The 27,899-nt window shown below is 40.4% G+C and overlaps 1 long non-coding RNA gene across 1 annotated transcript; it reads left to right on the top strand.

Annotated features, from left to right (window-relative positions):
• The first annotated feature begins 2,149 nt into the window (after nt 1–2,149).
• Nucleotides 2,150–23,086, top strand: LOC135330237 (uncharacterized). Its single transcript, XR_010392114.1, has 3 exons — nt 2,150–2,222; nt 3,750–3,819; nt 22,821–23,086. It is a non-coding gene; the product is annotated as an uncharacterized LOC135330237 (long non-coding RNA).
• The last annotated feature ends 4,813 nt before the right edge of the window (nt 23,087–27,899 follow it).

The following is a 27,899-nucleotide window of genomic DNA, read 5'->3' as shown; positions in this document are numbered from 1 at the left end:
CCTGCCCATGGGTAACCACATCCATTCCTATCACTTCTGTCTGTTTTAGCAACAATTTCTCTGTTGATGTGCTGCTGCTTCACCAGGCAGTGATTACCAGACTGATGCTGTACTCACCATGCAGGCTCAGAGAGTAGCAACCAGAGGAAAAGGACAAGCGAATGCAGAGCTCAGTTTGACTCATCTGCCCTTTTTATCCTTGAGGGCTGGCGTAGCTCCCCTGCTGTTCAGGGGGATATGTCTTGTATTTTCTGTACTTCTACACAGTGTACTTTCCCACTGATTCAAACAGCGAGTTGCATTCTGTCACGTGTTTTGTAATATATCAGTGCCAGATATTTTACAGACTCTTCATTCATCGTTTAAATATGGAAGTGGATTACCATTTGTCATGTTACCTTCACATGATGCTTGGCCTTTCCAGGGGCAAAGAAGAGTACTTTTATTGTTCTAGGCAATCTTCTGTGGAAAAAAAAAAAAGGTTTCTGTCTCTAAAAAGTCTACAAGGGACAGAGTCTTTGCTTTGCAGTGAATAAATTCAGCTCCTAGTCAATGTTACACCCTGCAGCTACACTGAGGCCAGTTGCTTGGTATTTAATGGCTTTTATAATGGTCTTAGATGGCTTGAACAAAAATAGCTAGCAAATAATAGTTAAAATTCAAACAGCCATTAAAGTCAGTTCCTGACAAGATGCAACACTCTGCTACTGATGGACTTTCCCCCACAAGGACACATTTGTTAAATGAAAATGTTTGAAATATTTGGCCAGGTGACAGTGGAACAAAGGAGAGAGCAAATTCTAAAGTTCTTAAGACGCTGCAGTTGCAGTATCCAGTCTGCACACATCAGCAAGTTTAACTGATCGAGAGAGGTAACTTTCTCACTACAGAAGTTGTTCACAAGTTGTCTTTATTTAAACATGTTTGTGCTCCCACGTACACATTAGCTAGGTATAAATGTTAGAGGGCATTTACAATAGATGTGTTCGAACAGCAATACAAATCACATAATGTTCTTTAACCTGGTAGCACTATGCAGTGGGTGTCAGGAAAATGGAGCATAGTCAGAAAATAACTATATTTTTAACAATCTGAAATATTTTTTATTTTTTTCACTTAACTGTGCTCCACAAGAGAATGAAGAGTGTTATTGGAGAATATTTGGACAAGTTTTTAAACTGGCTTTCAAAAACAAGGTAAAAGTATTGTTTATGAATAATTTTCTAGAAGTAAATCAATCTTACGATCTTGAAGGATTGTGTGAGTCACGGATAGGAGTTTCTCACAGTTAGGATCTGGGACAAAATACTTGGAGGAAAAGCTACTTAAAATCCAGAAATAATGTTTGAAAAGTCAATTAACAACAACAAAAAACAGCCTCTAGTTGCTATTGAAGCCTGGAGGCCTGTTCAGCAGTGCTCTGATGCAACAGTAATATTCTGGATTCCCTATCATGTCAAGAAGAGAGATCTGAGTCAGAAAGGTTCATGGGCCTAAATGTCACAGTCTGCCAAGATAACGTGTAGACCTGCATGTGCTGTGGCAAACACAATACCCAGCATTTGGGAAAAGAACTGTGATTCTTGCATCTATTCAAGGAGGCAGAAACATTTGCGCAGAGTGCACTTTATGGGTTTAAGTGCCTCGATTTGGAACGCTAAGGTTTTGAGCAAGCAGACTTTTTGCATCAAAAGCATGTTGATTCTTGGTTTGGTCCTGGAGTTACTCCAGGTTGTTCTGAGTGTGTAAACATCACAGTATACAAACTTACCTGAATGGACTTGCACATGCACTCCTCCCACTGATGAACAGAAGGGTTTCATTTATGAGAATCCCTCACCTAAAATGCCAATACAAAGACACATCCGAGAGGTGATAATATTCAGGGATTGCCATCTGAACAAAACCCCCAGCCATTCGGAAGATATTTCCAGCTGTCAGCATCAATGTGTTAAGTGCATAAAGTGCTGGAGGCAGTTGGAATGGAGCATGTGTTATGTACTACATCATATCACTTTGTTCCTGTGATCACATGCAAGTGCAAATAACATAAGCAACTTCTTTTAAAATTGCATTTACAGAAGAGAAAAAAAAGCCTCCAAACTAAGAATAATTACACTTTATTTTGTTTCTAATTAGATGCAGGTGCTAGAAACCACACTTCAGAGCCAGTGTTTGCGTGGTATTTGCAAGCTCTCCTTCCTAAATGAGCTCTTGGAATGGTGAGTAGAAAGCTATTAAACCTCCCGACTCTCCCCTGCAATGATAGTAAATGTACTCTCAGTGCCTGTGCTTTCCTGGTATTTTTTATGAAAAAGTTTTTCAGTCATTGCTTTTGCAATTCTAATCCATCTGCCCATATCAGACAGTCTGAATTTTTTTTCCTGCCATTTCTTCCTTAACTGCTCAGCGACTGTCTGTGCAGAGCGTGAACTTGCTGTCTGCTGCTTCAACATGGTGGTACTCGATACAGAGTGCTTTAGGCCCTCCCGTGCGTGTGAGAGCTCCAAACGTGCCACATGTGTTATCTGCAAATACTGATCTAAATGTGGCATTGATCAGACATTCTTTCCCAAATTACCTAAAGTGTTAGAGCTAAACCTAGGATCTCTTGCCCTTTTTCTCATACTAGTATATGTATTCAAGATTACTTAAAGAAAGCTGAAGGTTTCCTTTCAAAAGAGGATCTTGTTAGGTGTCTGGTTTGCACTTGAAATTGTTAGTGCCTACATTTTAGCGACACTGAATGGTGAGGCTTGATTAGGCTATTTAGCATTCTTGTAAATGAGGGCAAGTCTTCCTGGACTTCAGATACCAGCAGCCACTTACCTACTTCTTCATTTATTTGATTTTGCTTCTCTTTGCATTGATTGACCCAAAGGCACCGTGCATACACTTAACCATTTAACAAAACATTTGTAAAGATCTAGTCTCATGAGCCAAGGCTGCCTTTTTTTTCCTCTGCTCTGTACCATGCTTGCCCATATTGCATTCATATAAGTAATGAATGATAATAAAAACATCTGGTGTGGCTTTATGCATTTTCTTTAAAGTCAGCTGAAGGAAAACAGATAAAATTTAACCATGAAAGACCACACTCATGCTTTTTGTTTCTCCTCCCAAGATGACTTTCAACTTCCCCATGATGAAGTGTATGTTAAAAGAAGAGGGAGAAACCTTCATTCTCACCTATAAAAGTTGCAGCTGTTTTCCTGTTTTTATAGAAAGCAGCAGGCAGATTTACTATAAAGGAGTAAATACTCTACAGCAAAGTACTATTCACCTTGAGGGATGATGTCAGAACCATAAATAACACTGCTGGAATACAGATATGTCCTTAAAGGCCCATTAAGAATGATGTGAAAAGGAAGTGAAAAATAGGCAAGCAAGTGAGCTATGCACAGCATGTACATGCTAAACATCAGCTTAATTTTCATTTGGTCTGAAGTGCAGGAACAGATGGAAATACTAACAGCATGAAGAAACACAACAATCCTGATAAAGTTGGATTCGCAAGCTTTCAGGGGCAGTTAAGAAGCAGAGTAACTGGCACTGAACGCATGCATAGTTTGGAGGGAATGGAGCAAGAATGCTAGTGTTTCTATTACAATTTCTCTGTGTAACTGTGGGCTCCTTTCTGTCAGCGTTTTCCTGCAAAGTGACTTAGAAGCTCCAGCACAATATTCAAGGACCTTTGTTGAAAAATGTAAGAAATCAAATGTTTATTTTATTTTCTTTTTCTTGATAAGGGTGTGAAAAATCTGAAGAACAAGATCTGAAGAGCTGCCCAAGTACCTGAAATCATGGAGTATGTAAGAGGTACAGTTTTTAAAACAGCAAATAGATGAATAATTGCTATAGGACAGAATCAGACATTTTTTTTTCTCTTTGTTTTCAAAAATTGGTGGTTTTTTGGATGAATTTGATACAGTTTTAAAAGCAGATTAGTTACTAAGGATGACTATAGAAAATAGCACAAGAATTTAGAAAGGGAAATCAAGAAAATTTAGATACAAAATGAGTTTGAGCAAACAAAGGATATCAAAGTTAGTGATCAGATAGTCGAAAAATGCATTAGAAATATCAGAAAAATGAAGAAAAGAGGAAATGTATGTGACATAGGAGGCTGAAATAGCCACTGTTTAGGGCCTTGTGAACTTCATCCACAAGTACTTGGGCAAGCAAACTGGAGCAGGTTTTCAGCAATTAATAATTACTTTCACAATCTCATGGAATGCTTGTGAGATCCCAAAGGAAATGAGAAGAGCAAAGAGATCATAAAAAAGGGAGAAAAGACAGACTTGGGAAGCTGTAGATCTATTGGACAAATTTGGTACCAGAAAATAGATAGAAATGAATTATTAAGCAATCAGTGTTTAAGCACCCATGGGGATGATAAAGTGAGAAGAAGCAGAAAAGATAGATTTATCAAAAAATTAAGTTAGTGCCATCTCATTTTTTTAATAACCTTAAAGTATGCTGCGAGGAGAACTTGACTTCAGCAGAGTTTTAGACCCAGGCTTTCTGTAACACCCTGTAAGCTCACTTGGGAAATCGGTTCTTGATAAACTTTCTCACGGGGAGATGGGGGAGAACTGTGAGCAGCTGAGTGAAAATTATACCAAAAAATCTTGTTTCTTGTTAAGAACAGGGGAAGACTTTAGGCTGGGTCTGTTAAGGTCTGTACCCATCCCATCCTGCAGAGCCTTTTGTGGGACAAACTTAGAATTCAAAACCGGTATAATAAATTGGACAAATTATTTCAGCTCTACTCATACAAACAGGATCTGATACTGTCAGCACATGGGCTGGGGCTTCAGTGTGATGGCAAAAGAGCAGAATCCAATGGTGCCTATAAAATGAAGCATCAATAGAAATTTTCACAAAGTCCAGGCCTAAAACGAAGACAGTCCTGAAAACAAGTGCCAGTTCAAAGTGCAGGGTTTTATGACTAAGTGAGTTTTGCCAGCTAATAGTAAGATTTGACCTACAGAAGTGCCACATTGGAAATAATGTTTAATTCAGACAGAGCCAATGCATTCTCATCTAGGAGTGCCTCAGCCCTGATGTTTTAACTCCTACTGTATATGCAGTCTCACTTTGTAATAAGGAACACCTAGAGTGGCAAAGCAGTGTGAACTAGGCAAAGGCATTTGAAGGCAAAGTCTGTGGAAACTTTTGTACCAGCCTCGGCCTCAGATTTAAGGAAGGAGTTGATGTTCCTCTCAGAAATTTGTCTGAAAGTTGCGTTAGAAGAAGACATTTTGATTAGTGATGGCTACACTAGAGCAGTATCACTAAACTGGACAGAATTTAGATATTCTTCATCCCTCCCTCAGTTGCAGCAGATTATTTTTCTGCTACTGCTTCAGGAAAACACAAGGGAGTATTTCAGCACAATTATTTGCAGGATGACTTGATTTTAAAAACAAGTTTTCATCTCCAGGAGAGTAAGCAACATACGGAGTTGTGTACAGTGTGTGCAGAGAGTGCACACTGGTCACCTAACACAACTTGCTCTTGACATCCTGGCAAATTTCAATTAAAAAACTTCTTATCTGACATTAATAAATGAATATGATAATCTAAACTCAAGACTCAGATAGATAAGCCACAAACGACTTGAAGAGAGAGTGCCCTTTGTCTTCCTAGTCTTTTGTCCAAGTTCTTCTGTTTTTTTTTTCTTTCCTCTTGTATTTCTACATTTAAAGCTACTTCATATGCCCAGTACTGAAACTTAATGAACCATGAAGCCTCTTGCTGAGGAACTTCACAAAGGGTCGCCTTGGGAAGCTGATACCAGATTCAGTCAACACCTTCTGTTTAATCAAAGTACCACTTTTCACGGATTTTTCCAAATGATCCAGAGGAATAGGGTCTAATGGTCCAGCGGGAGGTGGCTCTTTCATTAATTCTTGCCCATGGGAGCTAATGGAGTAGTTTTCAGTCCAGGCAGAGCCAATCCACCATTTTCTTTAAGGATCAGCTGTACTGAAATTCTTTTCACATTTCTATGTTTCTTTCTGTTGCTCCTTCAACATTAGTTCTTCCAGAGACTGAGCTCTGCGTTTCAAGGATTAACTTAGCTTTCCTACAAAAACCACACTATATCGCTGCTAATCATTCCTGCCCCTGGCTGACCAACTAATTATCTAGTTTGGGACTGTATGCTTTGGTATGTCTTCTCTTCAGAAACATACCCCATTCCATGACTGATTAAACAGGTATATTGCTAGCACTGCCATCTGGCAGTATGCTTTATATTTACCACTCATCCTATAACTGTAGTTAGTGAACATTGTTAGTTTTTTGCACTAGCATGCCACAGACTCAGCCATGTGCCTAGGCTAATGCCATAGTGACCTAGCAAACAGCCTAGGCATGTGCTGAGCAAAATCCTCCCACTAACCCTCCAGCTTTCAGAAAATACCTATTCAGAGGGCAGGGTACTTTTATGGAACCAGTGAACTGGTTTTCAAAATCCTATATTTTCCTTATACCTTTTTTTTGTTTGCCTTTTTATCACAGGGGAACAGTTAAAATAACAGCTTCCTTGTGAGTGCAGTAAAAGGCACCCATTTATGTCAATCCAGATGCAGCTAAAAAGCACGTGAACAGATACTACCTCTCTTTGCTCTTTTATGGTCCAGTAAAAGTTTCATTTTTTGGAGTCAGGAGTTGCCTCTCAGGTTTCAGGGCACTGTGAGATCTGGGCAATTTCTAAGACATGGGTTGTTCTTCGGAGCCTGGTTGAGCGTTCCTACGCTTCCCAATCAAGCATTTCAAAGGTTTCAGTAGTTAGTTACAGAAGAATGCATCCCTTTTTTGGTAGCAGTCTTGTGTTTGATTCTCCATGCCATCTAATAAAACTGCACATAGTATCAAAGAAATGATTGTGGTTCAGAAAAAAGACATAGTCTTCCAGTTGAAAAAAAAATAGTACAACAACAGTAATATTTTCCTCTCTATGAATATCTTCTCTGATATATGCTAGGATTGGATTCATCTTTTTCCTGTGGTCATAATCACATCTTCCTCTTTTCTTTTCTATCTGATATATTCTGAATATGTAGCAGAAATTCTTGCCGTTACCATTTACGTTTTGGCAGTATATGTTGGTAAATTTCCATCTCACTTGCATTACTCAGTCCCTTGTGACTGCTTGGTTCTTCCCATCTGATACTTCCCTCCTCCACCATCCATGTTTCAACCCCAGCTTTTTAGTATGCCCAAGATCATTCGTAAAAATTTTAAAATCAGATTAGCCCAAAGACTTATCCTGAGGAACCACTCAGTTGCATTCTAGTCTCGTATGTATTCTCATGTTCCTTTGACCCAAATGCCTTCACCTTCCAGTTCTTACAGTAGTCTTTATCTTCTTTAGTTTAATGAGTATCTCTGCATGTGGCAGTTCAAGTAGGTTTGCATCCACCACATTTTGCTTGTCAGAAAAACATCAGTTTATGGGTTAATCAGGAGCAATCTGCCCTGGGAAAACCTTTGCTGATTGTTATCCCCTTCTGTGGGGCAATTCTCGCTGAAGCCAATGCCTGCCACTATAATATGCCTACAAAGTGCTTTGTCTGGTGTATGTGCTTTAGTTGGGCAAGAGATAAAAGATACTTTTTAACTACTTTCAGGTATAGATTCTCTAATGAAAAAGAAGGGAGGGCTCCTGAAACTAGCCCTCTCTTTCCTCCATCTATCTTACCACTGGCACCACCCAACATGACTGAAGCTGCTCTGTCTCCCATCTTCTTTCAGAGACAGCCTGCATCGCCTCTGGTATCCGCAGCTCTGGCAAGTCAGGTCACTTAGAGAAGTACAAAGGGAAAACCAGCAGGCAAGGAGGCAAAGGAGGGGGTAAAAGCTGTATTCTGTTCCTGAAAACCAGCAATTTAGTCAAAGGAGGTGAGTTCTCTTAACAGGATTCCAAACGGCATCTTCATTTCATTCTTGTGGTTTTAGCTTGAAAATGCTTGCCTTTGCACTCTGAACAGAACAGCTGTATGCCAAATGCTCCAAATGCCTCAAATTAGCAATCCAAGAGCACCCATCAGAAGAGAACGGTTCTGCTGGCACTCAAGAACGTCAGGGTTTTATGACATGTCATTCTTTACTCTGTCCTCATTCAACCTTGCATTGTTTCCCAGGCAGGGCATATCTTCTGAATTAGAGTTAGAGTCAGTATTGAGAAAATCTGGAGACACGAGTAGTTGTATTAGCTTGTGTAACCTTTGCTTTTGTTGGATCTTACTCCTTTAACACCAACAGTGACATCGTTTTCTCTGGAGGTAATAGAGTAGAGCATTGGGGCAGAAAGAAGAAGAATTTTCAGTGCTGATATGACAGTTTTTTGTTATATATTTGATGCGAACTTTTTAGTGAGGGAAATAATAGGCAAACTACATCCAAAACTTTGCTGCAACCATAGCTCAAATGATTTCAGTGCAGAAATTGGCTCCAAGTCTCCTCATGATAGCTAAGTTTCTGGATAATGACAACTGTGTTAGAAATTGAATCTTTCCTTATCATGGCCCTGTAGCAGTTTTGTGAGCCAAGAAGATAGTCCGCTAATCACAATACATATAGCAATCTGCGTTATCCAAATGTTCAGCCAAAAGCACGAAGCCACTGCTGCTTTCCAGAATCTTGTTGCCATGGAAATGCGTCATTTGCATGCGAAGCACCATCTTACTCACAAGAGTAAACCAAAGGGAAACACTTGCATATGTGAAGTTACTGGCATCAGAAAGGTGGTCAGGATTCGATGCCAAGGTCTTAAGGGAAAATAGAGCTCAGGACATTCACTTTGGCTTGGAGTCAGTTCTTATGCTTTTGTCTGGTTTAATATCTACCCGCCTTTAAGAGTTTGGATTTTTGTTTGCTTGTTTTCTGCTAACCATTAATGGAAAAATGGCCTCTTCCTTTGGGAAAGGGAGCCAGATTCTCTAGTGGTAGAAGTAGGGTTTTGTTTATTTAAGTCACTTAATTTTCAGAACAGCAGGATAAGGTTACGCTTGTAATTGACATGTGTTCATTATAGAAGGGGTTCCTAGAAAAGCTGGAAACTTTTTCAGTACTGTTATCTTTTAAGCACACCTTCCTTTCCAACAGACATCCTGCAAGTCTGAGGTTCCTTTGCTATTCTCAAGCCTTCTGATGTACCCCAAAGCACTTCCCTCCATAGCACACGGCTGAGTAGGCAATTCATGCTCCTCTAGAACAGTTCCTCTCCAGAACCTTACCAGACTCTTAAGAAAGTTGTGTAACTATAAGGGAGATTTTTAAAAAATAAATAAATAAGTGGCCAGCTCAAGCCCTGTTATGATATGATGATTTCCAGCTAGCTTAGAAAAACTGCTGACATTCTATTTAGAGACTCATTATCCATGTACTTTCTTAATACACTAAAGTTGTGAACACAGTGATCTCTCATGTTTTGTACAAGGCATTAGAAGAGTCCTTTTTCATCAGAGGGGCTTGCAGGAACTAAATAATAGCAGTAGTAATTCTTGTCTCACAGTAAAGATTTTTGTGAGTTCCTTTGTTTTCTAAAAGCTTCCTTTCCTCATTTCTGGATTTTGCTGCCACCAAGTTTATGGAGAGAGAACATATTTTGATGTTATCACTGAAAGTGAGTAGGATCCAACTTCTGTATGTTCAACACTTTCAATCTTTCTGTCTTCATTGCCAAAAGCTTTGCACCAAGTCACAAGAGACAAAGACTGTACATTATAAAGCTCTGTATTCAAACAGATTTTTGTTTGTGGGTTAACTGCAAAAGCTGTGTTTGCAAATGCAAATCCAGTGCTCTCTGCTCTTTGTTCACAGATTCTTCAGAATATAAAACCATTGTGACCAGCTAATTTGTGTTCTGCAAAGCATAGATGAGCGAACTTTGCCCACTATTTTCTATACTGAGTTAGTAACTTACAATCTAGCTGTACATCTTCTAGAAATACAGGCAATCTGGATTTAAAGATATATTCATTTCTAATGTATTTTGCACTATGCACGAGTATATGTACAAACAGGTGTTCCTTGTACAAGTGCTAAAGAAGTATTTCTTAAGATCCTTACTTGCAGCAAATATTTCTAGTTCTTCAATCAGTGCTTTAGTCACACAGTAGGTAAGTTGGTGATGTAAATGATTGATTTCATACACTTTAAGCTTGAGCTGATCACACTTGAATCAAAAACTTCTTAGAAAAAATGAAGCATTTTTAGAATGGAGGGTTTTTTAGTGCAGAATATTGACAGCACTACAGGCACTTCAGCCTTTCATCAGCTTTATAGAAAAAGTGTCCATTATTATCAGTCTTTACCCACAAAAATGAAGAAACAGAAAACAACTGCCTCAGTTATATCCATGAGCCTATTGGCCAAACTGAAGAAAAAAATAGGTCCCCTTACCTTCCTGCCCAATGCTCTGTCCCTTACACAGCACTGTCCCCCCGACATTGCGTGTCATGGTTGTGTCTACACAGATGTGTTCCTTCTCTCCTCCACTGTACAGCCTGTAAGGAGGTGAGGGGAAAGCCCCTCATGTATTGCAATCATTTAAAAATTATAAATCAGACTCCAAAGCACCCTCAATGTATGCCTTAACATTTAAAATTAATAGACAACAGTCTAGGCTGTTCATCTCTCTGCCTCTGGAGTTTTAACCTTTTAGACTCCATGCGAGTCATCTTTTCTCTGCAGGCCTGATGGCTGTAAAATGTTTTTTTACATGTCCTCTTTGCAGCTCTTGAGACACTACTTCAAGAATGTGGTTGATTAATGTAAGCTAGAGGTACCATGTATTTAGGAGGAGTTTTATGGGGAGCTTTCAATAATGTGAGCCTGGTAATAAAACCAGAGGAATTGTCAGCACTGAACGAGACGTATGAGTCGTGTAAATAGAGATGCAAGGAAACTAGAGAGGTTGTCCAGGCCATTCCCTGGAACCCCAGACAAGATCATCTCCTGGACAGATGCACAGCAAGCTTGTTTTCAACAGTTTGCTGTGACTGACCTTGCACAGTCCCACTGACATAGCCAGGTAAACACTTGTAAAGTTTTCCCCATGTCTGGAAGTGCGAAAGGGAGCCTTCTGGTTTTGTTTTCCTTGCTCTGTGAACAGTTGTAACGCAATAAGCTTTCTCTCAGCATTCTTAGAAAGCTGGTAAGGGACAAGTCAGCGAAGCAAAAGAGAACGAATATACTGCTCTCCCCAGAAAAATATCACTGCCATTTGTTAAAGACTGTTATCAGTACAGCAAGGGTGGCGCATTGGGTTAGAGGCTGAGTTCTCAGGCCACAAGAAATTTCTGTTAGAGATAAATTTACCCATGTTTCAGTGCTGGCAAGCAGACTAGGGTTCCTGATAATCAACTGGTGTGTGATCATGTTTACTTCTTTTCTTGGTCCTTTCCCCAAGGTGAAGAGGGGAGATAAGCATAGTTTATTCTTCCCTTGTGACTAAGTCTCTTGGCTGCCCTACAAGCTCCTTGAGCCCAGTAGTAGTCATGCACATTCAGACCCATGGCACCTCCAGGTGAGGCTGGCCCACACAGTGCCCCAGGAAAAGGAACTCGAGAGCAATGCAAGGGGGCTAGTTACAGTTTTCAAAATGCTAGTGAATGTCTGGAAATGCAGGCATCTAATTTTATTTTTTGCATTATTCAGTGAGCTCTGCTTGTGATTGAGAAATGTCACATGCCCTGTGCATTGCCAGTCCTCAGATAATCAGATACCTCATCAGCCGTCAGCAGTAACTACTGCCTCTAAGGCTAATTTTCCTTTTCCTACCTGTAAAACCAAGGATGTTCCCAGAGATGCCAGCTAGGTTGTGTAGGATCAGTGTTCTCCCCTGGAGCCTTCCTTGCTCATCACAGCCTTCCTCTCCAGGATGATCAGCTATTTCTCTCTGCAGGGACTTAAATAGTAAGGTGACTCTGCTGGAAGCAGCATTGTAAAGGGCAACTGAGGATTATGTTTTGTCCCTAACGTGATTTAACATCCTGTGCCACCTTCCTGTCCCTGTTGAAAATACACGTTCCTGTTTTCCTCCCTTTGCCTAAATCATGCTTTCTGAGCTTCATTCTCAACTGATGGGTCTCTGCTTATCCAGATCAGTGTAGACTAAGAGGGATTATAAAACCAGATTTATCCAGGGCCATAATGCTGTGGTTCCAAGGAACACTCTCCAGTGGCTGTGAGGTGCTTAATCTTTTAGATTAACTAGAAAGATCTATGGCTTTAAACTGCTGTTTTGCGTCATGTTCTAAAAGCAGCTTTATAAACTGGTTGGGAAATATTAAAAGAGTTAGTGATTAAAAAATTGTTTCTGATAGTGAATGCTGCACAAAAAATAAGGAGTGAAAGCACTGATCCTTGGCAGTTTACATTGATTTTAACTCCTCTTTTTCTCCCATATTAGTCAGACTTACACATATGATGCAGACAGCCGTGCTTTCATGAATGACTGAGGATTTCCTGAAAACATGGAAAGAGAAAAGGAAAACACCAGGACATTCCCTAGTAACTCAAGGGCATGCTCTTCTCTTAACACTGCTCGGTTTACTGTTTAGGCGTAGCTGTGCACTGTGCTGTGCTGAAACATGCCCTTTAAAGATGAAAGTCAAGCAGAAAATTAAAAATAATTAAAGAAAGCAAGTATGCACCTTCAATGAGTTCTTCCCTACAAGCCAGTTTCTGGCTGCAGAACATGGATTCATTTCTCCCTTTGCTAACCTAGAGGGTCCATGTCCTTTTCCCTTCCAGCTTTTCCTGCCATATCCCTTTTGCAGTGATTGCCCACTGCCTGTTGAAACACGCCACATCAGCCAAGAAGCCTCCTGAGCACCCGCTTGTACAGTAAGGTTGATACTGCCATCTCTGCTGCTGAAAACCTGGCACAAGCCAAGCTGCAGACCTAGCCGAGGCGCTGCAGCACCCCGTCAGCAGAGAGCTCGGTGCTGCTCTGCCCCAGGTTGTGGGCCCACGCTCTCTGCCACGCCGCCGGCAGAGCCCACGCTGGCAGGGAGCTTGGCTTGCCTTGCTTCTCCACGTACACACCTGGTTTTGAGCCAGGTTGGTCATGTGGAGTGAAAGCACAGGGAGCCTGATCTTGAGCTTGTTCCTCCCCTTGAGGTGCTCTGATTTCCCTCCATCTCCTTGCCTTTCCCTCTGCTCGCTCAGGCACAGAGGGTGGGCGGTAGAGCAGAACAGGGACGGAGGAGGAGGATGCGATTCATGTTGGAAGAGGAACTGATTTACAGAGCCCACATGCTGGTTAGTTGTGCTGGGCACACTATCCACATCATGCCTGGTGCTAGGATGGCCTTGTTTCTGTAAGAATCTCCCATTGTGGTCTAGGATGGCTTCAGCATCTCTTAAGTGCACACCCTTCTCCCTACAGAGCATGGCTGTGTATGGGCTGGGGGAAGAAGGTGGCTAAGTGTCTCCTCTGCCTGCCGATGTCTGCATGGGACGCCTCTGCTTTTCGTGAATTAACCAGGCTGCTCACAAGTGCATGGGATCTTTTGTTGCCTGTGCAGCATCTGAGATCGTCAGGACAGCTGTGAAAACTGTCCAGGTAGAAGTCTGCAAGAGCTTTTCCTAGTGATGATGTTCTAAAAAAAGAAACAATCAAGAGAAAAACAGTTCCATAAATTTGTTTATAGAACATTCAGTCACCATGAATCATGATATAAATAAACCAGGCTGTAAGTTTCAGGGTTTCTTCACTGCATCACTACAGTAGCTTGTGACAGACCTTGGTAACAGTAGCTTTATGATGGTTATGAGAAATTGTTTTTGTTCCTTATCTCTCTCTTTTTACTCCTTCCTTCCAGTTGCACTAGGCTTTTACCCATAAAGTTTATCCCTCACCTCATGGAAAATTTTTGACTGAGAAAAAAAATCCCTTGTGTTGAAAAACCAAAAATGTCCAGCCAAAACCAACGTTTTCATTGTTTGGCTGAAAATGAGAAGTTTGCCATTTTAAGCTTAGTTTTTGGTTTGGAGCCAAAATACTTTTGCTTTTTGCCCAAAAAGTCTCCAATAAAAATTCCCAGTTTTTCAGAGAGACAGACACTTGTTTCTGCATCAACAAGAAAAAAGTTAAATACCTGGTTGCTCACCAGAAGTAGTTTAGACAAAACCAGCTCTGTAGAAAAGTCCTTTTTCTTTAAGTGACTGTTAAATAGTAAGTGAGATACACTTCGGTTTACCTTTAGCTTACATGAACATGGCAGAGTTTAAGGAAAATGTATGCTTGCCAGAAAGATTAATGATGGGAACAGAAAGGATGCCATGTGATTTAAGTGTTTGACCACGACTAAGAAGATCTTCATTCAGTCTTTGTCTTGAGCGTAGCAAATCCCAGATCGTGTGCAATTCAGAGTTCATGTGGAGTAATACTGGAGATCCCTGGAGCTGCTGTGGTTGCTGAAGCACCACAACTTCTATAACATTACCATATCAGCCCTGATTTCTGGAAACTGTGGTATGAACTCAAGTAAGGAGGTTATGTGCAGAGTTCGAAAATGATAGATCTTCTTCATAGGTGTGGATTGACATTGCATTAGAGAATAGTATATTGGTCATTGCCATACCTGAAGTGACTCTTCAGCCACGACAAAGTATTAAATGAGTAAAGCTGTTTGTTTCTGACACCATATTAAGAATTGATATAGAAAGTAAGGAGAGGGAGTCATTTGCAACTCACAACACTACGTCTTAGTGGACCCACAGGAAACTATTCTGTGTATCCAGGTGCACCATCTACTATTGACTTTCTATGTACAACCGGTGTGCACTTTTGTTTCCAAGGAGTTGCAGTTTTGTGGCAGAGCGGAAATAATGTCTAAAACACTGTGTGAGTGTTTCGTAATGGGAAGGTGAAGACATGAGCTGAAAAAAAGTATCACTGCTCCCTCACCTTGTGGATACCTTGTTGCTGGACTCCAAAAGCAATAGTAGTTTGAGTAATACTGACCTAAGACAAAGAAAAGACACAAAGCGTGCACTATAAATAGAAGTGGTAGGAGTTGGGCAAAGAGTAAATGATGATTAATAAATACTTCAGTAATCCAGGCTATTTATTTCGTGGCAGAGGAAGTCTCTCCAAATAGCTTTAAAATGGTGTTTTTGCTCCCCTGTATGTTTGGAAGCGCTTTTCTTATTTAGCTGCTTTTAATGATAACCAGTCACAGTGGCTTCTGTGGGACAGTATTTTAATACAGATTTTAGCTAGTACAAGGCCACAGGAATCACTAGGACAGACAGGAACATGACGTACCAAACGAACAGGCTGAGCATGCCGTGTCTGTGAAACCTTTGGTGCTCATCTACAACAGAGGGAATTTGGCAGTACTTCTTTAATCCATGTCAATGAGACGTAGAAAGTAAGGATCGAGCCAAGGAATAGTTATACACAATGGGATAGCTCCAAAAGGAGCATTACCCCAATTCTGCCTGGAATCCCCAGTACCTTGATAGGAACTGGGTAGACCCTGGCAAGAGCTTAAACCTGGCATTTTTGAATACCAAGAGATGGCCCAAGCATTGGTTAGTTCTGGAGTAGGCATCTTTTTTTTTTTTTAGCTATCTGTGTTTTTCATCTTGGACTTCAGATATGTTTCAGTGAAACTTCTGTCAGGAAATTAGAACAGGGCAAATCATGTTTTCGGCTTTAACTGGCATATTCTAATGATTTCCATAGAGCAATTTCCAACTACATCAACATCCTGTACAACAGTAGACCAAAAATGACAATGAGTTTTTTAAGAAGAAGTAGAGACCTATATTTGTTACCATCCACAGAAAAAAGGCCAGCATCATGGTCGTCGTTAGGTTGTAATTTGTGCATGTTTGCACAGCATCGAACAGCATACTGTTGTGCTTGGCTAATGCTGGAGGTGAACAGTTCCTCAGAGGAGGGAGTTGGTGCACATAAACAACAGAAGCAGCTTACTGATTGTGAGAAAACTTGAGTCATTCTTGAGCAACTCTGTAGAATATAGTGACACAAGTGTTATCCTAACTGTAAAGCTTTTAGGTTTAGGATCGCTGGTCTTGAGGCATTTCTAGTTCCTGCGCAGAACCAGATATGAATAATAGTGATTGAACTTTAGCTTCAGGTTTGCTGTTTTGGTTTGGGTTTTTAAGGATCAATTTAGTGATTCATTTGCATATCATACTGGCCTATTTCCCAAGTTGCCTGTTTATTAATATTTTAATGATTGTCAGATATTTTCAATTTGAAGGAAAATCATTACCTGGACCAAATAGAAAACTGAAAAGAAGTAATGACAAATAATTGTTCGCTGGTATGGGCAGTACATCCGTTTCAAGTGCCATTGTTAGGCACTCTGCTATAGGAGAACTTTGAGATAGGATTTTTTTCTTCCCAGACAAATTGCTTTAGACATTGGCAGATTTAGGATAAAGTGTTTCTTTTATGCCTCTGTTATTTTTCATGCCGTGCGTTCCTCAGTGAAGTAATTTTATCCCTGCATTCACGTACTCAGAAAAGAAAAATTAAATGTGTGGGTTCTCATTTTTAACAAGTTATGGTTTCCTACATGAGTTTTCCATGGAATTTGTTTAGGAAAAAATGTAGAATGCACCAAAATGAGGTAATGATGGGGTTTTGTGTTTATCAAAGCCGTTTTCCCCCCCATCATCAAACTGCTAACATCTCACTGTCTGCTGGATGGGAGGGTGCTGCACAAGCCGAAATGTGAAACACAACTGATCTCTTCTAAAGGTTCTGCTTTGTAGAAACAAGTATTCCAGGGAAGCAGCAGGAATCTCTCTCCCTCTCTGCTTGTAACGCTAATTTCAGATAAGGAAGCTAGGTTCATGCGCCTACAGTAATGAAGAATCAATAATTTATTAAATGTGTTATGGATCCCACAGAAGAAAATTGAAAGAGACCCCCATTTCCACTACCTAAATACCTTGGGATATGGATACTTCTAAATCAGGCTATTCAGACTGGCTCTTTCAGAGTATGGTGACTCTCTCATTTTAACTAGGAATTTCCTGTTACTCTTTGAGATAAACACTTTCAATGAGAGTTATGAAAAATCTATCATTTTAAATCATCTTAGATATAGCATTTTAAATATTGCCAGTTTTACCAGTTTTGTTTTGTCTTGAAAATGCCTTGAAAATTCTGCATATGACTCCATATACCTAAGGATAACCTAATCATCAGATTAATCATAAAGGTAACATCATCTCTCTCACCTGTGCTGGCTTATTTTTATTCTGTACTGTTTTCCCTTGGTCTCATTTTCCAAACCCAAAATTTCATACAAGTATGTTCTTTATACACTTTCTTCTTTAAAACCCAGTGGATTTTATTGCCAGGGTTTTTCCTTTTCTTTTCTTTTTTTTCCACAAGAAAAATAAGATGTTGTATGCTTTCCCCTTCTTGCTCTGGGTCAGATCTTTACGTGGTGTCCAACCACTTAAGTGGTGACCAACATAGGTCCACTTGAGGTAGAAAGTGTCTACTTCCATTTATAACAATGGAGAAAGTCACCCATTGAATTCAGTCTTTTTCACCACTTATAATAATTTATAAGCATTTCCTATTCTCTTTTCTTTCATGGGTAAAAACTGGTTTTATATGTATAACTCCTAGGGTGATAATAGCAGGGAGTAGTTTTACTGCACACATATAACTTTTCCTTAGGCCAAGAAAAGCAGCCACAGTGTTTCATCTACTCCCAGCAAAAATTAAAAGGGATTAAAAAAAAAATGTAAGTGACGGGGACAGAATGTGGTAGGAAAAGAGAAGCAGAAGCATGCAAATTAACAAACATGAAGTGTACAGAAAATGCTGCAACTCATGTGTCCTCTATTCTACATGTTTTTGAACTCTGTCAAATTAAACTTTCAATTAAAGCATCATATTTTCAGTCTTTTTCTCCCCTACGGCTTCATGGGACAAAAATGAAAGGATGAGAAATAGAAACATGAATGTTTAATCTGCATGTTACTCTTGCTGACTTTCAAAGCGCAGTTTCCTAGCTACTTGACTGTAGGGCAGAACAGCAGCATACTTGTTCATGAAAGCTTATTCAGGAAGTCTCGTGACCTTAACACTAATAATGTGAATGTGGGAGACTTAAGCATTTGCTGAGACACTTTCTGAATATGGGCCTTAATCTAGAAGAGGAAGAAGGAAGGAAGGAAGGTTTATGTGAGAGAAAGACCAGAAAGATCTCTGGGTTTTGGAATACCATGTCAAGATAACTGAAGTATTTTGTAGGATTCAAGCTGTGAAAGATGTATAAATTTAAGTTTATGTGTTTTCCACAAAAATTCTGTTTAAAGGAAAATGGGTTTTCAACAGCATTGCGAATCTCCGTATAAAGGCAAGAAGGAGGATCCATATTATACCCTCTCCTTTACCATTATCTACTAAGTCTGTCATTTCTTCATGGAAAGCAATCAGGTTGATCAGCTGTAATTTGCCCTTGGGAAATCTGTGTAATATTTCAATGCTTAATATGCCTTTTTTAATGTTAACTTAAATATGTGGCCAACTTGCGAAGTGTGTAAACTTATTCGATCCTGTTAAAGCACTGGGATTTGTTGGTCCTTGTCAGTGGTACCAGTAGATTGTCATGGATTACAGCATTCCTTTACCTGTAGGATTACCTCTTCTCTTAAATGTGCTGTATGAGCCTGTTGAAGACCACAATGTGTGTGTGTGTGCACATATATATATATACGTATGTATGAGGAAGGTACCACATGTACATACAGAAAGGATTTAAGTTGTATGTTTGAAAGAAAGTAAACTAGCTGGTTTACATAAGCCTCCCTCTTCCTAAAAGGCTGAGCTATTTTAACAGTGCATTCCACCAAAATGAATAATATTTGGCTTTTGGAGGCAGATTTTTCTGTGGTTACAACCTCTTTTGCACATCATAAAAGTCCAACCCCATCCTCTTGCTTTTCTTTCATTTAAAAAAAATAATAACCTTTAAAAATACCGTATTTGTCATATGTGTGCTTGGGTTTCAAATGGTGTGATTTATGTGTCTATCTTCAAAGTAAATACACTCATTGAGGAAAATCATCAAGAATATTACGCCACCGAGGTGAAGTCTTTGGCTAGGAGTGGGTCACGGCAGAGTGCTGCTTAGGAACTGCTTGCCCTACAGACAGTTTCTCCAAAGTATCTTGGTTAGGCTGTGCTGTATGTAGAGATAGGTTATGAGTCCAAACTCTGAACTGGAAACCCTCCCAAGTTTGGAAGTGGCTGTATAACACCGAGTTGAAATGACAGGAAAGCACTCCTGCATTCACGTGGGAGTGTCATGGTTAGCTTCTATTTCTAGAGTGGGTAAAACTGGACTCCTAAATCCTGAATCCTCCCACATTTTACAGTATGGAGCACATGAGCAATTTGTGGCTCCGGCTTACCTCCAGTTATAGCCTGACTGGTCATTATCACCTTCAGTTAGTTGACTGGATTCTGTTCGCAGTTCCACCAGCATAAATCACAAGCTGATCCTGCAAAACTAAAAAACAAACAAGCAGTGCTGAAAGAATCTAGCCCAGCATAAATATATTTGTCCCTTGAGTTAACAGTGCAAGTTCAAATCTTCAGCTGGTGCAGATCTCTCTAGCTTTGTTTGAGATACGAGGTATTTCTCTGCACGGGCAGACAATCAGACCCAGGTTGAGTGGGACTTCTTGATGGAAGGGGAAACTGTTTGAGAAGGGAGTAAATGGCACTGTATCATTTCTACTGTTTAAATTGTTTTGCCAAACTGACAGGAGAAAGCTGTTAAAAAAAGATTTTAATTGTAAGTCATTTCAGCTTTCCCTGTAAAAAAACAAGGAAGGAGCAAACACAATGGCTAAATCACATGAAAAGACCCCAGAGCTTAAGAATGCTCCAAGAAAAATACACTCTCAATCTAAAATAGTGAGCAATGGAAACATTATTTGCGCTACGTTCAGTGCTGTTGTTGGTTGCAAAAGTCAGCAAAGCTGCTGTGATTCCCAGTGTGTAAGTTTTTCCTTGGGGTGGGGGCAGGAGGAGAGAAACATCTGAAGCGCAGCCTTTCTACCCCATTTCCCAGAGAGCTCAGACACTGCATTCGAGCTCTGCCAGTCTCCCACCACAAAGGATATATTTGCATAGCTCATTTACAGGGTGAATGAGAAGGCTAAAGTGGCAAATTAGATATTGATAACTTCCAGAAGACTTTCTGGGACTGCTGTGTTATTCCACTCGTCTGAAAAATCGACAAACATTCACAGCAAAAAAGTTCATTTTTTGGCAAAAAAGTATGGCTCCAAATGAATTAACTTTCAAAACTGATATTTAAGGATGTTTTATTAGTCTGTTGGATGTCTCTCCAAGTCTTGCCAGAGTCATCATGTTGAAAGACTCTAGACACAGTTATAATAAAAGAGGCATTATTTTTAATTGTTTCCTCTCAACATTATCATGTATGGGTACAGGCAAGTGGAAAAGCACTTTCCAGTGCTCAAATCCACGTCCCTCATGTTGCTTAGTTCATATTCAGAGCTCCTGATGATGGACTGAGCAGGGAGGGATTTGGGCAATGTGTAGGAACTTGTGCTGAATGGAAATGCTCTTAAATCACTGAGTGTCCCAGAAGCGCGGACTCAAGCAGTGCTGTGTCTACCTGCGCAAGAAGACGGTGCTGGAGCAATGTGATCCCATCCCACTAGCGTTACCAAACACAAGTCTTTCCTACCCCATACTGTCGCTGGAATATTTTAATTCTGGACAGGAGGGGAAGAAGGGTGTCTTTTCTTGTTTTGTGTCTCTTTGTTGGTTGTCTTTGTATACTGTTTTTTTAATCAAGGGTGGGTTTTTTTTTTAAAAGGTGACAAGGATCCAGGCCTAGATTGTTCATAGGAACATTGGCAGAACAGGTTACATAGAAGGAGGAAAACAAAGGTTATCTTAGTTAGCACAGGATTTTGCTCAGGCGATGTATTGGTTAAACTAGTCATGAAATTACAATGATCTTTTGTGAAAAATTTCAGCTGGCAGTATTTCCAATATAAAAAACAAAATTCAGTTTTCCAGTTTTGCAGTCATAAAAATTCCAAACAGTTGTAGATTTCCCACCACCACCACCAGGAGAGAAGAAAAAGGATGAATTTTGAAAGAAGTATGAGCTAGTCCCCCAAATAATAAATTTCTACAAAGGTTATTTCCATTTAGGGAAAAGTGTCGATGCAGAATTTTCAGCCATCCTTAGTGCCATACCTTGTGCAATTTTCCAAATAGCTATATGTGCACAGGATTGTTCCTGATGTCACTTACCATGGGGTAAACCTGGACTAATTCTTCCAAACTGTGTGATTTTACTATGTGCTTACAGCTATATAACCAAGATCAGAATTGACCACAGAATATGCACAGATGCTACTAATGCCTTCTTAGTCATTTTAGGTGAACTAATATTTTGCTAAGCAACGCTAGCACCGCGCTGCCCGAGCTGTCTGAGACAGAGGAGTGCCTTTTCTGGCAGCGTGTGGCAAGCTTTTTCAATGCTTGGTTTAGTTCCATTCAGGCTATAAACCAGAGAACAAAACCAAAAACAGAAAAGAAAAAGAAGGAAAAAATCCTTTCTGATTTTCAACATGAAGCTAGGATTACCACCAAAGAACAATAAAAATTCTTTTATTACCAACAACAGGAAGAGCAAAGGAAAAAAAACCACAGGAAATCTTTGTTATAATTTTTCCATAACAAATAAGGTCTTTTCTGGTCATGTTTGGCTTTTTTTTTTTTTTTTTTTTTTTTTTTTTTGCATAAAATTATATCTGTTTAGGAAAAAGATCGTGTTTAGAATAAAAACAAAACTGCAGAGGGAAAAGTATAGCACTTATTAAAGAGTTTGACATCATAACCAATCTGCTAAATAGCAACATTCTTAAAGGAAAGTAATTTACAAATAAAAGGGCGGAAATGGAAGGTTGTACGAGTTCCCGAGCCCATTGTTGGGGCAGTAAAAGCAGAGAAAGCGGCCGCTGCCTGTAGCCGCTGAAGTCATGTAGCAGGAACCCGAGCTGGAGGTTCCCAGGATGAGAAGGTCCCTGTGCAGAAAAACACCCATGACTTTCCTTTTCCTTTTCGTTCATGTGTCCCCCGCACTTTCCCTGGGTAGCTTTAGCATGGGTGACTAAGGTGGATAATTCAGTGTCAGTGGGGAGTGAAACGCCCCCAGCTCTGGGGTGACATGAGGAGCCCCACGGTGCGAGGAGCAGCATCGCGGCTCTGGTGCCTGAGCTGCTTCCGGCTCAGGCAGCTGAGGGCGACATGAAAGCTGGCTTACATAATCCGAGGGGATGTGAAGTCATGCACAAGAGCTTTTATATGCTCTCTGTGGCTTTGGGGGCTGCTTTGGGTTTGTTTCCACTGGGCTTGTGAGAGCAAAAACTCTCCTTCCTCTCTCAAAGCCCGTCGCACGTTCTCTCCTCGCTCCACGCTCCTGCGTGTGGCCCGGTGCGGTGCGGCTCTGTCGCAGGCTGCTTGTGCTGGGTAACATGTGGCAGCAAAGCCAAAACGGGCAGATTTGACACAAACCAGAGTTACAGAAATGGCCCCCTGCCCCACGGGGCCATGCAGCATGGCCCACAGAGGCAGGCAGCAAAGCAGCACAGTTCTCCTGGATCTTTAATGGGATTGAGCCAGGAATAAGCTGTCTGTTCTTTAATCAAGTTCCTAAAAATATGAATCAATATTAAAATGCTGAAAATAGCCTCCTTACCCTGATCCAGCTGCCCTGCCTTCCCTCACTTCTGTCCCTCAGCTCCTGCCCACGTCCAGGCGCCTGGTGCTGTCCCGAGTTGCAGCCTGTCGTGACTGAGGCCTCAAAGACTTGGGAACCTGTTCAGCTACAGGCGGCTTCATTCATCTCGGAGAACTCGCAGTTCCCTCTCAAAAGATAATTTAGGATCATGTGCACGTGAAGCGGAACAAAAGCCTGCATTACTCTGCGTGGGATCTTAAACTCTGAGCTCTCCAAACCAGGTATTTTTAAAATGGATGTGTTTGTGCAGCACCCCCAGCCCACTGGGGGTCCAGTGCTCTTGGCCACCTCTGTGGTGGTGGTACACAGTGCTAATCCACTGCGGTTCATGTGAGAGCCCCAGTGGTCAAAGGTTCTCGTTTTGTTTTGGAGTTTGGTGCCCTAACTCTGAAAACATAATCAAATCAATCTAGAAAAAATAAAAAGACAGTCTCCATGGACGTATTTCCAGATGTAAATACTCCTTTCATTTAGTACAAAATGATTGTACTGTAATTTCCTTTATAACATGGCTAGGTTTCATTTTTGTTTTTGTTTTTCATTTTCTTATATATTTTGTGGATTTGGGGTCTGAACAAATGAGAGGATGCTAGCAATGACTTGAGCTAGCTTTAAAAGATAACTTTTTTCTTCTAGCAGCGATCTGTTTTTTTCTCCCTTTGATTTCCCAGTCATGGGCTTTCTCAGGAAGAGAATGTATTTTGCCATATTGCGTGATGGGAGGATTGAAATTCCCGTGGCCAAACTCTTTCCTGAGTTACATTTGTGTAAATATTAGAGGATTTGCTAAGGTGAATTCTCCAGTACAGGTTGGGAAGAGCATGGTAATGAAATGATGTTTCTCTTCTACAATCTGTGAAAGGAAGATACCGCAGAAATACGCAGTCAAGTACTAAGCAGTTATTCAGAGCCTGCTGTCCACATATGCAATCAAAACTGAATAACATTGGGTTTTTTCCTGTAAAAGAACTTCTGGATATAAATCTGGATCTAAGAACCCCAAAGAAATCAAGATGCAAAATCAAGGCAAAGAAGAGTGATTTTGGTGCTGTGTGGAGCACAGCGAAAGTCAGGCAGAGCTGAGAAGTGATGGGCCAGCAGTGAGGAGGGCCCAGGAGCTGAGATGTGTTATAGTGATCTGTAGAAGAGACAGGACAGCTCCATGTTTGGGGGATAAAACATGAGGATAACATTTACCTGTTCTCTCATACAGTTCTGAGATAGTGCATAAAACCCTAACTTAAAAGGTGTTATAACACGAAATACTTCCAAGACACAGAAGACCTTTATTTCAGGCCTGTCCAACCATGAGCTTCCTACTGTCCATCACTAGGTCCATGAAATACAACGTAAAGTCACATGGAGAAAGAGATCCATTCTGATTCATTCTTTCCCAAAGACACTTTCCTTTGAGAACAGTGGAAAGTGCCTTTTTTTTCCATGACCATAATTTAATTCTTCATTTTAACCAAGTTGCTACGTTCTTTCTCCTTGATAACTCACGAGTTCGAATGTAAAAAATGTATTATTACAAGAGACAATTACGGGGTTCAAAGCATTCTGAAGCATTCCATGCTTCCAGCTTCTGGTACTGATATAAGTAGAGGAATATTTGTGGTTTTTTTACTTGCATGAAGTGGAAGAGTTCCAAGAGCTGGTGGTAAAAGGCCTAATGAAAGTCTGCCTTCATCAGACACAACAAAGATCTTGCATCCTGGGAGGTTAACTGTTTATATGGACATGATGCCCAAGCACCATAATGCAACTGCTTTTCACAAACAAACCCTTGACCATGTAAACCCAGTCATTCCATACTCAATCAAAAATAACAATAGCAAAATAATAAGAAAAAAAATCCCTGCTTTTGTTTGGCTTTAATTTAAAAAAGAAAAAAACACATTACTTTGGAAGTTCAAGGTATGCGGCTCTCTATTTCTCAAAATTTGTTTGGACTAAAGAAGTGTCTAGCACCTTCAGTGGTATATTTGGATACTACTAGGCTATAGAAATAAAATCTATTTTGAAGCACGCAGAGTTGTTGCACAAACATCTGACTGCTGTAGTGCAGGAGGTTCTTTTCTACTGAACCTTCTGTTTGTCATTTATTTTTCCATTTTATAAATACTGATTGGAAACTTCTTCTTGGAAGGAAGAAGGAAATCTTGTGAATTGTAAACACTAAGAAGACGAATTGTTTAGGATGGTGAAAAGGATATAACGACGAAAAGCATAATCTTAAGGAAAGTTTAGGCTGAATAACCAGATAAACTTCCAAGTGCTGAAATCTTATTAGACTGTGGAAAATTCTTCCAAAGGATGTGGGAGAAGCTCCATTATTTGAGCAGTTTGCCGTCAGATTGTACGGAAGACTAAGAATGCATCTTAAACAGTCTGGCACTAGCAAAGGGGGCAAACTGAGAAGGCCAAGTCAATGTTTCTGGTGCTACCTCCTTTGATTTCAGCATGCTGTTAAAGGACTTGTTTGGATTCACTGCCACCAGGGATACCCTGGAGAGGGAGAGCGGGCAGCATTGCCGTGACACGCGGCACATTCACACTTCTGGGTCAAACTCTCTGAACATTTCCGTCAGAGCACTATTACATGTGTTTCTGAAATACTGCAAAATGGCAAGCTGAGCGACAGGACGGTTTCAAATCCAGGATACTGATTTCTGGCATCAGAATCCTTGTCTGAACCAAGGGAGAGAATAAACCAAAATAAGCGATAAGTTAAAAACAGGAAGTCATCCATAGATGCTGGCTGTCTATTAGAGGAGGTATTAACATTGGTCTGAATGAAGTATTACATTCAAAGTACAATTTCAGATTTGCTGTATCACTCTGGCAAAATAATTTAAGTGCCTAGGACCAGATGGTCCAGTGTTCAGGAGAGAATTAAAGCTTTAAATATGCATGTGTTTTAATAACAGACTTATAAAATTACTGTAAGCCTAGACAACTGGCTCTCTGATGCTCTCAGTTGCTAACTTGTTTTATGGAGAAATGGCAGATGTCATGAGGCGAAGAAGATGGAGCAGAATTTACAGCTATAATGATTCGCCAGCAGGATTAGTAGTGTTCAGGGTATTACCACTTAGCGTCTTTTCTCTTTGTGGCTATCTACAAGCAAATTCTACTTTCTTTAAATTGATTTGTGATGGTATTGATCCGAAGTTCCTGAAGAGACTAGAAATCTGTCCATTGACTTTGCTCAGTCCTTGGAGTTTATCGGGTCATTGTATTTTTGAATCGTTTACTCGGGGGACTCATAATGAGTATTCAAAATTTGATCTGAGTTACTTAACTGTGACTGGTCAGACGAGTCACATGGTGGTGTTTCCAGTCCTGAATGGATGCATGTGTAAGCACATCTGGTGCAAATATTTCCTGGTAGAAACCGAAATGTCAGTTTCTGTAAATACTTCTGTGTGTGATTCTGAAATTTGCTCTCTACGATGTTTTTGGCCAGTAAAACTTGATAACTCAGAAGTTCTTAGAAAGCAAAGACAAAGGGATGTGAACATGGCCAAAGTGACTTTAATATGAATTTGAATGAATCTAATATCAGTTAAAGTACACGTTAAAACTGCAATAAAAGATGAATTTTTTAAAAAAGATTTGAGAAGATGCATAGTTCTTGAACTACCACTAGAGCAGATGAAAAGCTCAAATTATTTTTATGTTAAAAACACGTCAACTGGCATCTTATGCTGTTATATAAATACGCATAAATATAGAATATGTACTTTCAATAGATGGGGACAAAGCACAGTGTTTATGTGTGTACTTGGTACTTTCTCTTGGACATGTTATTTTAGTTGAGAGGGCCTCTGAATCCCACCTAAAGCATACGTGAAATAAACTGCTCTCCTATGCACACCTGTAAATACCACTAAAAATCACTAAAATTAGGCGTATCAGACTGGAAAGAACTTCTTGGTTACTTCCTATCTAAACCAAATCCCATCTTTCTCCCAAGGAATTATTGTTTGATATCAAAACCAATTTCAATTTGCTCCCGTTATTCTTTTTTGAAATGTTAGTCCAGAATCTTAGTGCTTTTAGAGCCAGAAATGTGATTTTTAGCCTACTCTGCTTGTGGTTATTTGAAATCCATGTATTCTTCTGCCAAGGACTGTACAAAGTAGTCCGGATGGAGTCTCACCAGTGCTTCATACAGCAGCCGTCTCTCTCCTCCCAGGAGTATTTTGTTTTCTTAGATTGCTTTTGCCAGGCCACATCATGGTGGTTTAGAGTTACCCCATGACCAGTGAGTGAAAGCAAGTCTTCTCCTCCACTGCCTTGTAGCTGGAGTCCTCGATCACGCAGGTCAAAACCTCTTTTGATTTTCTCGAGCAAGAATGTGATAGAGAAACTGCGTCACTGTTGTCCCTGCAGGCAGAGCTGAACCATCCTAACGGGATCCTGATAGAGCAGTTTGCAATCTGGCTGCTTTTGGGGGCCTCTTCTGTGAACCCAGAAGCCTCAGGACAGTGGAGCTGTCACTTGGCAGAAGCCCTAAACAGAAGCTGCTAAAAGTGTATTAGACCTAATTCTGTTCCTGAAACCAGGCTTTGCATCAAAATTATTTTCTCAGGCAACCTGAAGCAGTTTAGTGGGAAAGGCCAGCTAATTTTTACCTTTCTTTGGTTAATACCTAACCGTGGTTAATAGCCTCTGAAATGTTAAAAGTCATCTTTCCAGTGTGGGCACACTGAGGCCGTCTCAGGAAAGCTTGGCTTTGGAGGGCTTTCACGCTCCAGAAGCGGCAATGGCAAAATCCTCTCACTTCTCTGACCGTAGCTTTCAGGGCAGCAGTATGTCCCTGTAGGTATTTGACTTTTGGACCCCGCCGATAATGGGACTTCTTGCGTATTTTTAAGTGAGGCATGTGCTTAATCATTGAATTGAGCAAGCAATTTCTCTCCTTTACGCCACTTTTTTCTAACGCATCTCTTCCTATGTTGTCTCTTTTCTCTTTTTCATTTTTGCTTCAAACCGTTCTCTGCTTCCTTCCTAACTTTGTCCTACACCTTTCCTTAACTCTGTCCCAGATCTTTTTCCTTCTCCCACTGTTAT

This window comes from Dromaius novaehollandiae, chromosome 18 (assembly GCF_036370855.1).
Source record: "Dromaius novaehollandiae isolate bDroNov1 chromosome 18, bDroNov1.hap1, whole genome shotgun sequence".
NCBI classification, from domain to species: Eukaryota; Metazoa; Chordata; class Aves; order Casuariiformes; family Dromaiidae; genus Dromaius; species Dromaius novaehollandiae.
The sequence above is the reverse complement of the archived record's forward strand: the minus strand, read 5'-3'. Positions and strand labels throughout refer to the sequence as shown.